Raw genomic sequence first — 12,451 nt, forward strand, 5'->3', positions numbered from 1 at the left:
CTCCAACCATCCTTCCATCCATTCATCCATCCTTTATTGAATGTTAGGCATATATTATGTCCCTACTTTTGTATCTAGTGTTTCAGAAGATGCGAAGTGAATATTTAAAATTCTTTCATTTAGTCATTCAACAAACACTCACTGAGCATCTATGTTCCTGGTGCCATGGTACGTGCCAAGGACACAAAAGTGAAAGCTGGAGTCCTGCTCTCAGTACCACACAAACCAATCAATCCTTACAAAATACCCTAATGAGTGTTATCCTAGAGGGACGGGAGCACAGTGTGGGCCTAAATAGAGTGGGGAGGGGGGAGGGGAGGAGTGGTGGCCAAGAAACCTTTCCAGAGACGGTGTTAGATGCTCAGAGGATAAAGAGGAGGTCGTTCCCAGAAAAGTAAAAGACATATATGTTTTTAAAACAGCTTTACTGAGGCATAATTGACATACAATAAACTGCACATATTGAAAGGATGTAATTGATAAGTTTTGTCCTGTGTTTACACCTGTGAAATCACCATCACAATAAAGATAAGGAACATACCCATTAGCCCCAAATTTCCTCGTGCCCCTTTGTAACCCCTTCCTGCCCCCTTCCTGCTGTCTACTTCAACCACAGGAAACCACTGATACTTTCTGTCAATACAGATTAGTCTGAATTTTCTAGACTTTGATATAAGTGAAATTATGTAGTGCGTATTCTTTTTTGTCTGGCTTTTTTCACTCAGCACAATTATTTTGAGATTCATCCATACCATTGTATGTACAAATGGTTCAGTCTTTTTTTTTTTTCCTGGGTGCTATTCCATTGACTGGATTTACCATCATCTATTTATTTACCTGTGGATGGACACTGGCACATTTCCAGGTTTGGCTGTTATAAATAAAGCTGCTGTGAACATTCACGCACAAGTCTTTGTACGGTAGTAGCTTTCTTTTCCTTTGGGAAAATACCTGGGAGTACAATGGCTGGATCTTATGGTGGGTATGTGTTTAACTTTTTAAGAAACTGCCAAGCCCCAATGTTCGAAGCAGCATTATTTACAGTAGCAAATATACGGAAGCAACCTAAATGTCCATTGGCAGATGCATGGATAAAAATGTATATATGTATACAATGCAATGAAATTCTGCCCTTTGCAACAACATGGATGGACCCAGAGGGTATTATGCTCAGTGAACTAAGTCAGACAAACAAAGACAAATACTGTATGTTATCACTTATATGTGGAATCTAAAAGATAAAATGAATGACTATAACAAAACAGAAACAGACTCTGATAATAGAGAACAAACTAGTGGTTACCAGCGTGGTGGGAAGCTCAGATAGGGGCGGGGGATTTGGAGATACAAACTACTCTGTATAAAATAAATAAGCTACAAGGATATATTGTACAGCACAGGGAAAATAGCCAAGATTTTATAATAGCTTTAAATGGAGTATAATCTATAAAAATATTGAATCACTATGTTGTACCCCTGAAACTAATATAATATTGTTTAGCATAATCAGCTATACTTCAGTAGGAAAAAAAGGAAAGAAACTTGCCAAGCTGTTTCCAAAGTGTTTGTACCGTTTTAACCCCCCACTAGCAGTGTAGGGGAGTCTAGTTCTTCTGCATCCTCGTAAAAGGCATATACTTTTGGTCTGTCATTGAGTGCAAAGGGTCCCGAGGCTCCAAGACTTCAGTGCCTGGAGCTGTCAGTCACAGCAGGTCCCGCCCACCCTCCTCTGCCCAACCATCAGTGTACCTGGCTCGTTTTAGAACAAGAGCAGCTTTGGTGGCTCATGCTGGAAGCCTGGCCGAGGGCACTGGTGGTGATGCAGTCTCACAAAGTGGAGACCAGGCTGGTGCTTTTGTTAAACAGCTCTTCCTAGAAAAGCTGGTGCACTACAGACACCGCGCCTTTATGGTTTTTCCTCATGGGAGGTTTCCATGGTATCTACCTTGAAGGACCCAAATCCTTCCCAAATGGATGTGACTGTCAGTGAGGAGGATTATGGAAAACAGCTCCGTGAAGTCCTAAAGCATCTTCCCCTGTGCGCTGATCAGCCACCCACCTTGCTTTGTCCTGAATCCACCGCATGGTCACACCCCAGGCCCCGGCAGAGCACACAGGCACATAAAGGACTCCTGCTATGTCCCTTTGACCAGCCTTTACTTCAGAAACCTTTTTAAGCTAATTTTTCCTGACATTTCCAATAGGCCTTTGAAAATGTGGTGATGGAGAGAGCAAACGTGTTGCTCCATAACATGCCTCCAAAGCAGGGGGGGTTATTACAGCTAATCCGTACCCTCCGCCTCGGACCTGAATCATCGGGGCAACGAACAGCTAAGAAGATTAAGAAGCAAATGCCGGAAGGCCGGATGTGTGTGTCCAGAAAACGCGGTGGTCTGATCTGCCAACCAAGTGGGCATGAGTTTTCCAGGCACTGACCTGGGAGCAGTATTCCTCCTCTTTTCACACGTGCCCAGAGCAACGCGAATCACTGTCTTTGGAGTCCTCTGGCTTCCTTCTTCTGGGGAATTTGGATTCAATTTGTGTTTTTGTGTTTGTACCCCAAGGTCTCCAGGGATTAGGTTTATGGGAAATATGCTAACAGAGGAAATCAGAAAAATGAAAGTCGATGTTTGTTATCACACATTCCCGTGGTGAGCCAGCCTTTGGAAATTGGTATGTTGGTCTGGCAGTCCAGGTCGGAGACTTTGGGGAAAGTGGCTCCAACCATTCCTTGCCCAGAAGCAAGCTAGGGACACAAGAGAAGCATGGGCTGTGATTCCAGATCAAGACCAGAAGCCCAGGGGTGGTATAGGGAAGCCAAGTGACCAAATAGGCTGATATTGCCTGGAGTAGCTATGGTTTCTAAATTTTGTGGGTATTTTTTTTTTGTCAAATTCCCCAAGATCTGCCTTAAAGGGGGTCTCATCCCCCTGGAAAATGTTCCTGTATTTTTCCATGTCTAGACGCAGCGAGGAAGAGAAGGCATTGGTGAAACTCATGGTGACAAAACGGTAGCACTGGAAAAGAACTTGGTGACCCTCATCCAAACTCCTGATCAATTGAAGCGCAGGGAGAGGGGCTCAGTGATTCTCTTGAGCTCGTTGATTTGCAAACTACATGTATAAGATGTGGCTATAAATAGCTCTGGGGTCAAAGCAAATCCACCATCAAAGAGAGTCATGACACACTGGGGGCATCCCAACAGAACGCACTGCCCTAAAGGGAAGGCCTGAAGATTCTACACCATTTTCATAAGAATACGGTGCTCTGTGCTGACTTCGGAAGGCAGCCGCCATGTTGTACACCTGCCTCGTACCTTTCAGTTCCTGCGTCTTCAGCACTTGGCTTGTCGCGACCCCAATTCTACCTCCCAGCTCCTTTTATCCATAAACATGTGGAGCTTCCACTGTTTTAGGAGCATTGTCTTTGCATCTTTTCCGATACTGTTCTTGCTGCTTGCTTGAGATGATTTCACAGTTCAGATATCTGATGAGCACATCCCATATTTTTTGAGGTGGATGTCACTGACTAACAGAGACTTTGGCTCGCCCATGGGTCGGTTGTCTTTCAGTGATCCAGTATGATCTGGCTGTGGAGAGGGGCTGTGTTATCTTAAATGTGGTTGTTTAAGGTGCTATGGGCAGGGCACACTTTGGGACCATAACTCCAGCACCGTCGTGTGTGCGGATAGCAGGAGAGTATATCCAGCGTCTTCCCCAGATTTACCAAACGCCAAACCTGTTTGCAAAGTAATTATACAGTCGCTTCTGGGCAGAGGGATCAATCAAAGCCTGGATGTATTCATTGCTGAGGGATAAAATCTAATGTTTCAATCTGTTGGCTAGCTTTGGTTGCTTCTGTTTGGTTCCTAAACGTTGCTCAGATTTTCACTCAATTCTTCCTTTTTCTCATAAAGCAAAAGTTCTTAAAGTGACCAGGAATCTTCATTCACTATCAGGCACCAGCTATATGTGAGGCACTGTGCATTGCCCTTAACAGATGACAAAGAACGTTTTGCCTTGTGACCTCAAAGGACAAATGTTGAGTGGTTCTTTTTTTGTAGAAGCTGCATCTTTCTTCAAATAAGATTTGAATTCAATAGGTAAAAGTCTGTTGGTTTCTACAAAAAATCAAATAGACCTACATAATTTAAGAGCTTGAAAGGGAAATATAATCAGCCACAATACATACTAGTATGTTTCATTTCCCATATTTGGGGTCTTCCTATCCTGCTGTCTCCTGGGTATAAGAGTCAAAGGAAGAAGAAACAGAGAGAGAATTATTCTTCCTGCAGCTCTGTGGTGACCTTGGGGGTTTCCGTTCTCATATCCATTCCATCTCAGAGGAGGAGTTTAATACAATCACATCAGTTCCATTCGTCTTGCCAGGTTGACCAGGAAGGTGTCTGAGACCTGATTCTGGCCAGTGAGACATGAGGCAACATCTGTTGGGAGCAGAATCCCAAGGAAGAGAGAGTGGGTCCTCTGTGTTTCTGGACATAGCCACGCGTGTGTTTGGTAGGGCTGCCATAACAAAGTACCAGACCGCGTAGCTTAAACAATAGAAATGTATTGTCTCACAGAAGTCCAAGCTCAAGGTGTCAGCAATCTTGGTTTCTTATGAGATCTCTCTCTTTGGCTTGTAGATGGTGGTCTTTTCTCTGTGTCTTTACATGGTCTTCCTTCTGTGCGTCTGTGGCCCAATCTCCTCTTCTTATAAGAATGCTAGTCTGGGGACTTCCCTGGTGGTCCAGTGGTTAGGACTTCACCTTCCAATGCAGGGGGTGTGGGTTCGATCCCTGGTCGGGGAGCTAAGATCCCACATGCCTTGTGGCCAAAAAACCAAAACATAAAACAGAAGCAATGTTTTAACAAATGCAATAAAGACTTTAAAAATGGTCCACATCAAAAAAAAAAAAAACTTTAAGAAAAAGAACACTAGTCTGATTAGGGTCCACCCTAATGACCTTGTTTTGCCTTAATTACCTTTTTAAAGACCCAATCTCCAAATACAGTCAAATTCTGAGGTCCTGGGGGTTAGGACTTCAGCGTACGAACCTGGGGGACACAGCTCAGCCCATGCACCACGTCTGACATGATGCCTGGCACAGCCGCGGCCGCCTCGCCGCAGCCCCAGGATGTGTCCAGCACAGCCGGCAATGGGAGCCCAAGACCCGGCGGCCTGAGCTGCCTGCTCTGCTCTCTCCCACCTTGCGGGATGACAAATTTCCTTATTGTTAATCCAGGTGGAGTTGGGGTTTTCAAAAGCAGCCTATGGGAGGGACATAAAACCTGAAAGGCGAAAAGTTGAGCAATTGGTGTTTGCAGGGCTCCTTTGAAGGGGAGGGAGGAGCACCCTTTGTTTCTTCTTCTTTTGGAGGCTTGATTGCTTTCCCCAACTTGTGAGCATGCGCACACACTGCCCAGGTCTCTGCTCACCCCTCTCCCCTGGCCACTCATCCCTGGCTTCCAGGAAGGGGCCGGAATCCCCACCTCCATCCTCAGTCACAACCCGTGTCTTCCTCCGGTCCTGGCTCCAGGCAGGTAAGAGCCCCCATCGTGTCTCCTGAAACACACCTTCGCTGTGCTGTGTCAAGTGAATGGAATTCTGTCACCTTCTCTTTTTCCTGCCAGGCATCGTCTACACAGAGGGGATAAGCAAAGACTAAGAGGAGTTCTCATTCCCCTAAAGCAGAGATCCTGGGCGTTTGCATCGCACAGAGGTGTGGTTGGGGCTACCACAGTAAGACATCACAAAAACGAGCGTGGGCTGTTCTGAGATCATATGCGAGGGATGTGTTAGGAAATCTGGGGTTCAGGGAAGGGTCTTAAGCCAAGTGTCTCTGTCCTATCCTGCCCCCCAGAGCTTAGGGCGGCTGAAGAGGGGGAGGGAAAGGGGTCTCCTTTGCAGCCTGGCTGCACTCAGAATCCCAGCCTGCTCTGACCCTCCCCTGAGACAGCCACTGCCAAGTGCATGCCAGGCAAACTCCCCTCGGATAAGGACGACTGCCAGCTCTCCGGGGGAGGGTGTCAAGCCGTGGAAGGGCAGAGCTCTGAGGACATCGTGTTACGCCCCCGAAAGTGGTGTCAGGAAGCACAGGAGGGAGGTGGCTCCAGGGACAGAGAAAGTTCACGAAGGCCTGGGATTGCGCCGGGACAATCCGGGCCTTGCAGATGCTCTGTGACAGTGTGCGTGTACTCAGGCCCTTCCGGGCCGGGCCTCCTGGGCCGCCCACACCCACCCGGCCCCCCGGCCACCCTTTCCCAGCACTGGTGCCGCTGCTCCGCCTGGCACCGACCCCTGAGGGGCGCCAGCCACGCTGCGGCTGGGGAGGAGAGCCCTGTGCAGGGTGCTGGCCTCGGACGCCTCTTCACAGGCAGGGCAGACCCTGTGTACGGGGAGAAGTCCGGATTCAGAACTTGGAATTTGGATTTTCTGCTAATCAGATACCTTTCCTCTGGCTGCAAAATAATGTTGTTTTGGTTGCTAAGAAACCCTTTTTTCATTGAACATGGAGTTGAGTGGCTACAGTACAATAATATGCCGCGCAGATGTCGGGAGAATAGCACAGTGCCCAGGTGACAATCGGGCCATTTCTCATGGTGGGCATGTCATACCGCACACGTGTCTTGCCGGATTTTCCTCACTGGGTGCCGAGGCACTGATTTGGAATTGCAAACGCAGGATTCCCTCCCCAGGTCTGAGGCATGGCCCCTCAGGGAGCTACCAGTGCCTAGAACCCAAGTCAGATTTGTTTTATAGGCTGATATCTTGAGGGCTGTTAGTCTGAGTGAACCACTCTCCTAATGATCCGATCATTATAATGGCGTATTCGTTTGAGGCCGGGCAATGAAATATTGTTACCTCCATCGGGCTGGCTGTCTACTGTGGACCTGATCGCATAACCTCTGCTTAACAGAAGCCTCCTTGATGTCTTTGGTAGTAAAGAACAGGTACCTGATAGAAGATCCCTTTGTGGAAAGGACTTTCGTGTCATTTAAAAAGCAAAGATTAAAGTTTAGTATTCCTAATAGTAATTGCTCTCTATTTTGTTTTTCACAACTGAGAGATGTTGTTTGGCTGAATCTCTAGGCAGAGGTAAGAGAAGCTGGCAAATATTCCCAGCTCTGAAAGCCCTGATAAAATTAATGTGTTCTTTTACTTTAGAGACAGAGGAGGGTCATGCATTGTCTGCCAGGCACTTTCCTAGCACACGGATACTGTGGGCCATGAGGTGGGCTCATATCTGTTCACTGAGAAATCAAATACAAGCACGGGTGGGGCTGAGGGTGTCGATTAGCACGAGGCCTCAAGTAGATGCTTTGTTTCTCAACTCGATGGGCTGAATTTAGTGTTCGAAATGTGGCCTGAATAACATCAAAGTAGACCAAAAGTTGGCTTTCAAACATCTTTTAGTGGATAGAATTGGAGTTTTTTGGGTTTTTTTTTTAAAAAGAGTTATTTCCCCTGCTAGCAGGTGGTATTCCATCTGTGACAGCCAGGGTTCTTTAAGTGCAAGCAACAGCAACTCTGCTGACCTTAATCTGAAAAGGAGTTTATTAAAATAATATTGAGTGGCAAATATATCTAAACTATTTGAACTACCGGGGATCCAGAAGAGCTGGTATGAGGGCACCTAAAGGACACCTAAATCAGAATACAGTGGCTTCAACCATTTCCTGTATTTTTATTACTTTCAGATTCAAATGTCAGGAGAGAGTAATTTGTTCAGTTGCTCTAAGGGATAGCTCCAGAATTCCGGTGTAGAAGGGACTTCTGTACTGTAACAAGCACAGTGCTTGGGGTGATTTTGTAAAGGGGCGTGCGAGGCGGCAGGTGGAGGTACTTTGAGTGACCTGTAGCATCTGAGTGACTTCTGAGCGCCAAGACTACACACCCACCCCCTGGCCAACGACAGGATAGTGCACCTTGACTGACAGACCTTCAAGATTGGGGAAAAGAAAACAACAGATTCTTTCCACCCCACCTTCTTTAAGCATGTTATTGGTAAATTCTCATGACTTAAGCCTCTGACAGTTTCTAGGGCCTAAGATGGCAGCTGTTCCTTCTTTCTAGAGCAGCACCTTCTGTCCCCATGGCCGTACCATGGGTTGTCTACTCAAAGTCCATTTCTAACCCCCTTCTTTGCTGGCAGAAGCCATTTCTCACAAAAAGTCTTGAAAAAATGCCATGCATTGATTTTGGCATTCTCTGCTGCAGCTGGGTCATGTGACCTAATTCTGGCCAATTAGACACAAAGGGAAGTCTGGCTCGGATACAGATTTGATGTTGCAAGCTGTGGCAGCCATTTTGGGATGGTGGGGACAAGACCAAGGTGGGGTCAGTGAGATGGGCAGATTTCAGTCCTCCTGGGTCAAGTACAGGAGGGCCACACAGATGCCTTGATGGAGATTCCTTGATGGGTCCCCAGGAGCAGGGGCCGGGGCAGTCAGCTGCCTCCCCTTCCCCCAGGACCCTCTCTCTGACTCTATCCCTGAGCAGCTGGCAGGTCCTCACTGCCCCCCTCCTCTGCCACTTTGAGGGGAGGGATCAGCCGGGGCTGGGGGTTGAGGGAGCTCCTCACGGGAGGAGATATTATGGGCTGACCTCTTTGTGAGGACCTGGCTCCTCACTGTCCCAGGGACGTGAGAGGAAGGCCTCAGCATCCCGCTTCACCGCTCACCATGGCCGACCCTCACCCTGGTCTCTGACTCCAGACCAGAGGGCTTTAACAACTTGGCATTAAATCTCTTTGGCTGTTCATGCAGCCTTGATGTTGGGCTACACAGTGTACTGATCACTGTGATTTTATATATTCTTGGAGCTCGGCTCTAGCTTTGTATAGAAGCTCTGGAGACTGGATGCTCTCTGGTTCCCTAGACTAAGTTCCATCTTGGTGATGTGACCGATAGCCCAGTCCCCTGGGAGCCGGGGACAGGTTGGGGGGTGGCGGCTAAGGCTCTGTTTCTCCCTGCCCTTCTTCTCTAACAGTTGCAACTGCTCCCCCCAGAATTGGGCTTCTGAATTTCCCTGGTACCTCTGCTCCTTTTGGTCCACAGAATGAATGAGTACTGCTGGGCTAAGAGACCCAAATGCATGGCATAAAAAATAGTGTTTATTCACTCATATGAAAACAGCTCAGAGGCAAGCAGTCCAGGACTCAAGATCCTCCTATCTTTCTGTTTGGCTGTAGGATGACTGAGATCTTCAGCTTTCTAAAATGGCTGCAGGAACTCCAGCCATTATGTCCACAGTCTAACTGAGAGTAAAGAAAAGGACAAGCAGCTCCAGGGGCGCTCTCCCAGAAACCCACTTGCATCTCTCTTGCCCCCTTCTAACTGCAAGAGTGGTGGGAAAGCACAGACTCCCAGCTGGGCACATTGTCGCATGAAATAGGCTGGCATGCTGCTGCCGCGGAACAGGGGAGATTGGATGCTGGCGAAGCTCCTGGCACTCTCTTCGGCATCTTACTCTTCTCACCTGTTGACATGGATGCCGACCACTGGCAGGAGGGCCACCTGTGCTCTCTGGCTGTCCCCCGTGAGCCCCGTGCCACCCTCCTTTCCTTCCTCCTCCACGTTTACAGCTGTGGACCCTGACCGGCTGCACTGCGGTGGGAAGACCCAGTTCCAGGGCCCAGTCCTCTCCTAAGCCACCTCTCCAATGACAGCTCATTGGCTGTGTGACCAAGACAGAGCCTTGAGCATCTCTGGCCTTAACATACCCGCCTCTGTGACCAGCAGCGGGAGGTATTTCTGGGTGTACCCTCCAGAGCGATGTTTAACACTGTACAGGATGGCCTTGAGACCTGACCTCACCAGAAAGGACTTAACTACCTAGGCTTCTGGAGAGGATCATACAGGTCTGAAATGGCAATAGGTCTGCACGTGGGTCCAGTTGGAAAAGTAAACTTGATGAAAGGAAGCATCTTGCCAATGGAGATGTCTGTGTTATTGACCCTTCCTTGTGCTTCCCGGAGGTCTGGTGTCCATCAACACAAGGGATGCATGAGCCACGGTCCCCATTCTCACACAGTTGCTGATACTTCTTATTTATTAACCATAAAATATTAATAGTAGTGTAAGTCCCTTTTTGATGGAATTAAGAAGTTTTCTTTTTAAAAAAAGTATTTTTTAAAGCAAGGATCCCTTTTAATTAATTTATTTTTTTAAACATTATATTATATTATATTATATTTATTTATGTTTTTGGCTGCGTTGGATCTTTGTTGCTGCACATGGACTTTCTCTAGTTGTGGTGAGCAGGGGCTACTCTTCCTTGCGGTGCGCGGGCTTCTCTTGTTGCGGAGCACGGGGGGCTCTAGGCACGCGGCTTCAGTAGTTGCAGCATATGGGCTCAGTAGTTGTGGCACATGGGTTCTAGAGCACAGGCTCAGTAGTCGTGGCACATGGGCTTAGTTGCTCTGTGGCATGTGGGATATTCCCAGGCCAGGGCTCGAACCTGTGTCCCCTGCATTGGCAGGCAGATTCCTAACCACTGCACCACCAGGGAAGTCCAAGATGTTTTCAACAAACTGTAGGGCTTTCACTTTCCCTCCATCACCAAGAATCCTGGTTGAGATGGTTTTCACAAGTTTTCCAAAACGCGTATGCCGTCGCTGGGCTGGGAAAAGTGGACCTGCTTGGAAAAGAACGAGTCACCTATCTAACTCCTGTAGGGCAGGTTTGTTTCTGTTTGGAGCCCCAACTTTCCAATCGTGTGAGGTCTGGTGGGAGGTAGGGCATCACTTCTGACTGAGAAATCTTCATGGGCTAATAATTCTCTCTCCTCACTTCCTAGCAAGTGGGATGTAAGTAGGACCTAGGCTGGGGAGTCAGATGCCCTTCCCTGGCCTCTGAACTTTGAGGAAGTGAGTTAAAGATAGGGCGAGAGATGGAAAAGCATCCATGGCGCAGGAGTCCGGGGGCTCCATCCTCCCTCGGGAGCCGGCGCTGGGACCAGGATCTCCCGGTGGGGGAGACGGTGGGGATCCCGGCGACGCGCCGGCGGATTTCGTGGTCTGCGTGGCTCTGTTCACGCCCTCCGCTTTCCAGTCCATTTGCCAAACCTGTTCCCTAGTTCTGACCATAGATTCTGTGAGCTACTTGGTAGCCTTATGTTAAACTCCTTTATGGCTTAAACTAACTAGAGTGGTTATCCGTTCTTTGCAACAGAGAGCAGTCACGGGCACTTGGACGTCAGCTTCCTGTATTGGGGCTACTTTGCCTCGGTTGCTTTTCGCCACGGACTTTCTCCCTCGTTCAGTGTGCGTCTCCAACACTCGGCAGAAGAAGTGGAAGTTGACCTGGGTCTGGGAAGAGAGAGAGAGAAAAAGGTGTCAGGAGAAAGAAAGCAGTGTGAACAAAGCCAGGACGGCCGGAACCAGCAAAGCGTGGACAGGAGCCAGGGAAGAGCACCTGCTAACACAGCAGGTTTGGCCTCCCGGCGCCAAAGAGGGACAGACGGGTGTGTAAGGGGCCGGGAGAGCCATGGAAGCACAGCGCAGGGGAAATGGCGGGGCCGAGGAAGGATTCTGAAGAGGAGAATGACCTGAGGGAAGCAAAGTTAATACAAGTCAGTAGATCTTAAAACACCCAATTCCTACATCTCAGCCTGGGAAACTAGATGGCAGAGTGGTCCCTTGTGAGGCATCCCCTGTTTCATGATGCCATTGTGGGTCCTGGTGCAGAGTTCCTACGATGGGCGGCATTAAGGGTGAGGTGTTAGTGGGGAGAAGGAATTTGACTATCACCATGGAATTGGCCCCCTTACCAGGCTGAGATTCCCATTACTCGGAGTATTTAAGCCAGCCTGGACATCCAGCCTGTCGTCCTGTGGATGATCTTGGGAGGAAGGAGGGATTTGACTTCAAAGGTCAATTTAACTTCTGTGAATCTATGAGTCAGTGAAATAAGGAGCCATCCAGATTTTAAAAATATACAACACAACGCTATTTGCATGTAATAAAGATACCTGTGCACAAAACAGTATGCATTTTACAAGAATATATATTTTGTAAGATTATATACACATTAAACACAGTTGAATGGCTTTTAGTGGGGAGCAGGAATGGTGTATGAAGGTAAAGGGAATTAATTAATTAATTAGTGAAAAGGGAAAGAAAAAGATGAGATCCAAATATGTATTTTGGGTACTCATAAAAAAGACATGAAATAGTGGAATACCAGTTTCTGATATAGTTGGTAGAATAAACTCCTCAGTAGTCAGCAGTCGGAATCTTATTTTTAGCTCTCATTGTTTTTAAGAATACTAGACTTGGCTTGTAAATGTCTCTTTTATGCTGTGACATTATTATTTATTAAAGCAATCAAAGGAGAAGCACTTCTGATACTGCCATGTCCCAACCGGATCTCTACCTGAGAACGCCATAACTTAAATCACCCAGCCACAGTTTGTTTTAGTTTGCTACTCGTGATAATATGAGAGAGAA

Source organism: Balaenoptera borealis (genome assembly GCF_965194805.1).
Source record: "Balaenoptera borealis genome assembly, chromosome: 3".
Lineage (NCBI taxonomy): Eukaryota > Metazoa > Chordata > Mammalia > Artiodactyla > Balaenopteridae > Balaenoptera > Balaenoptera borealis.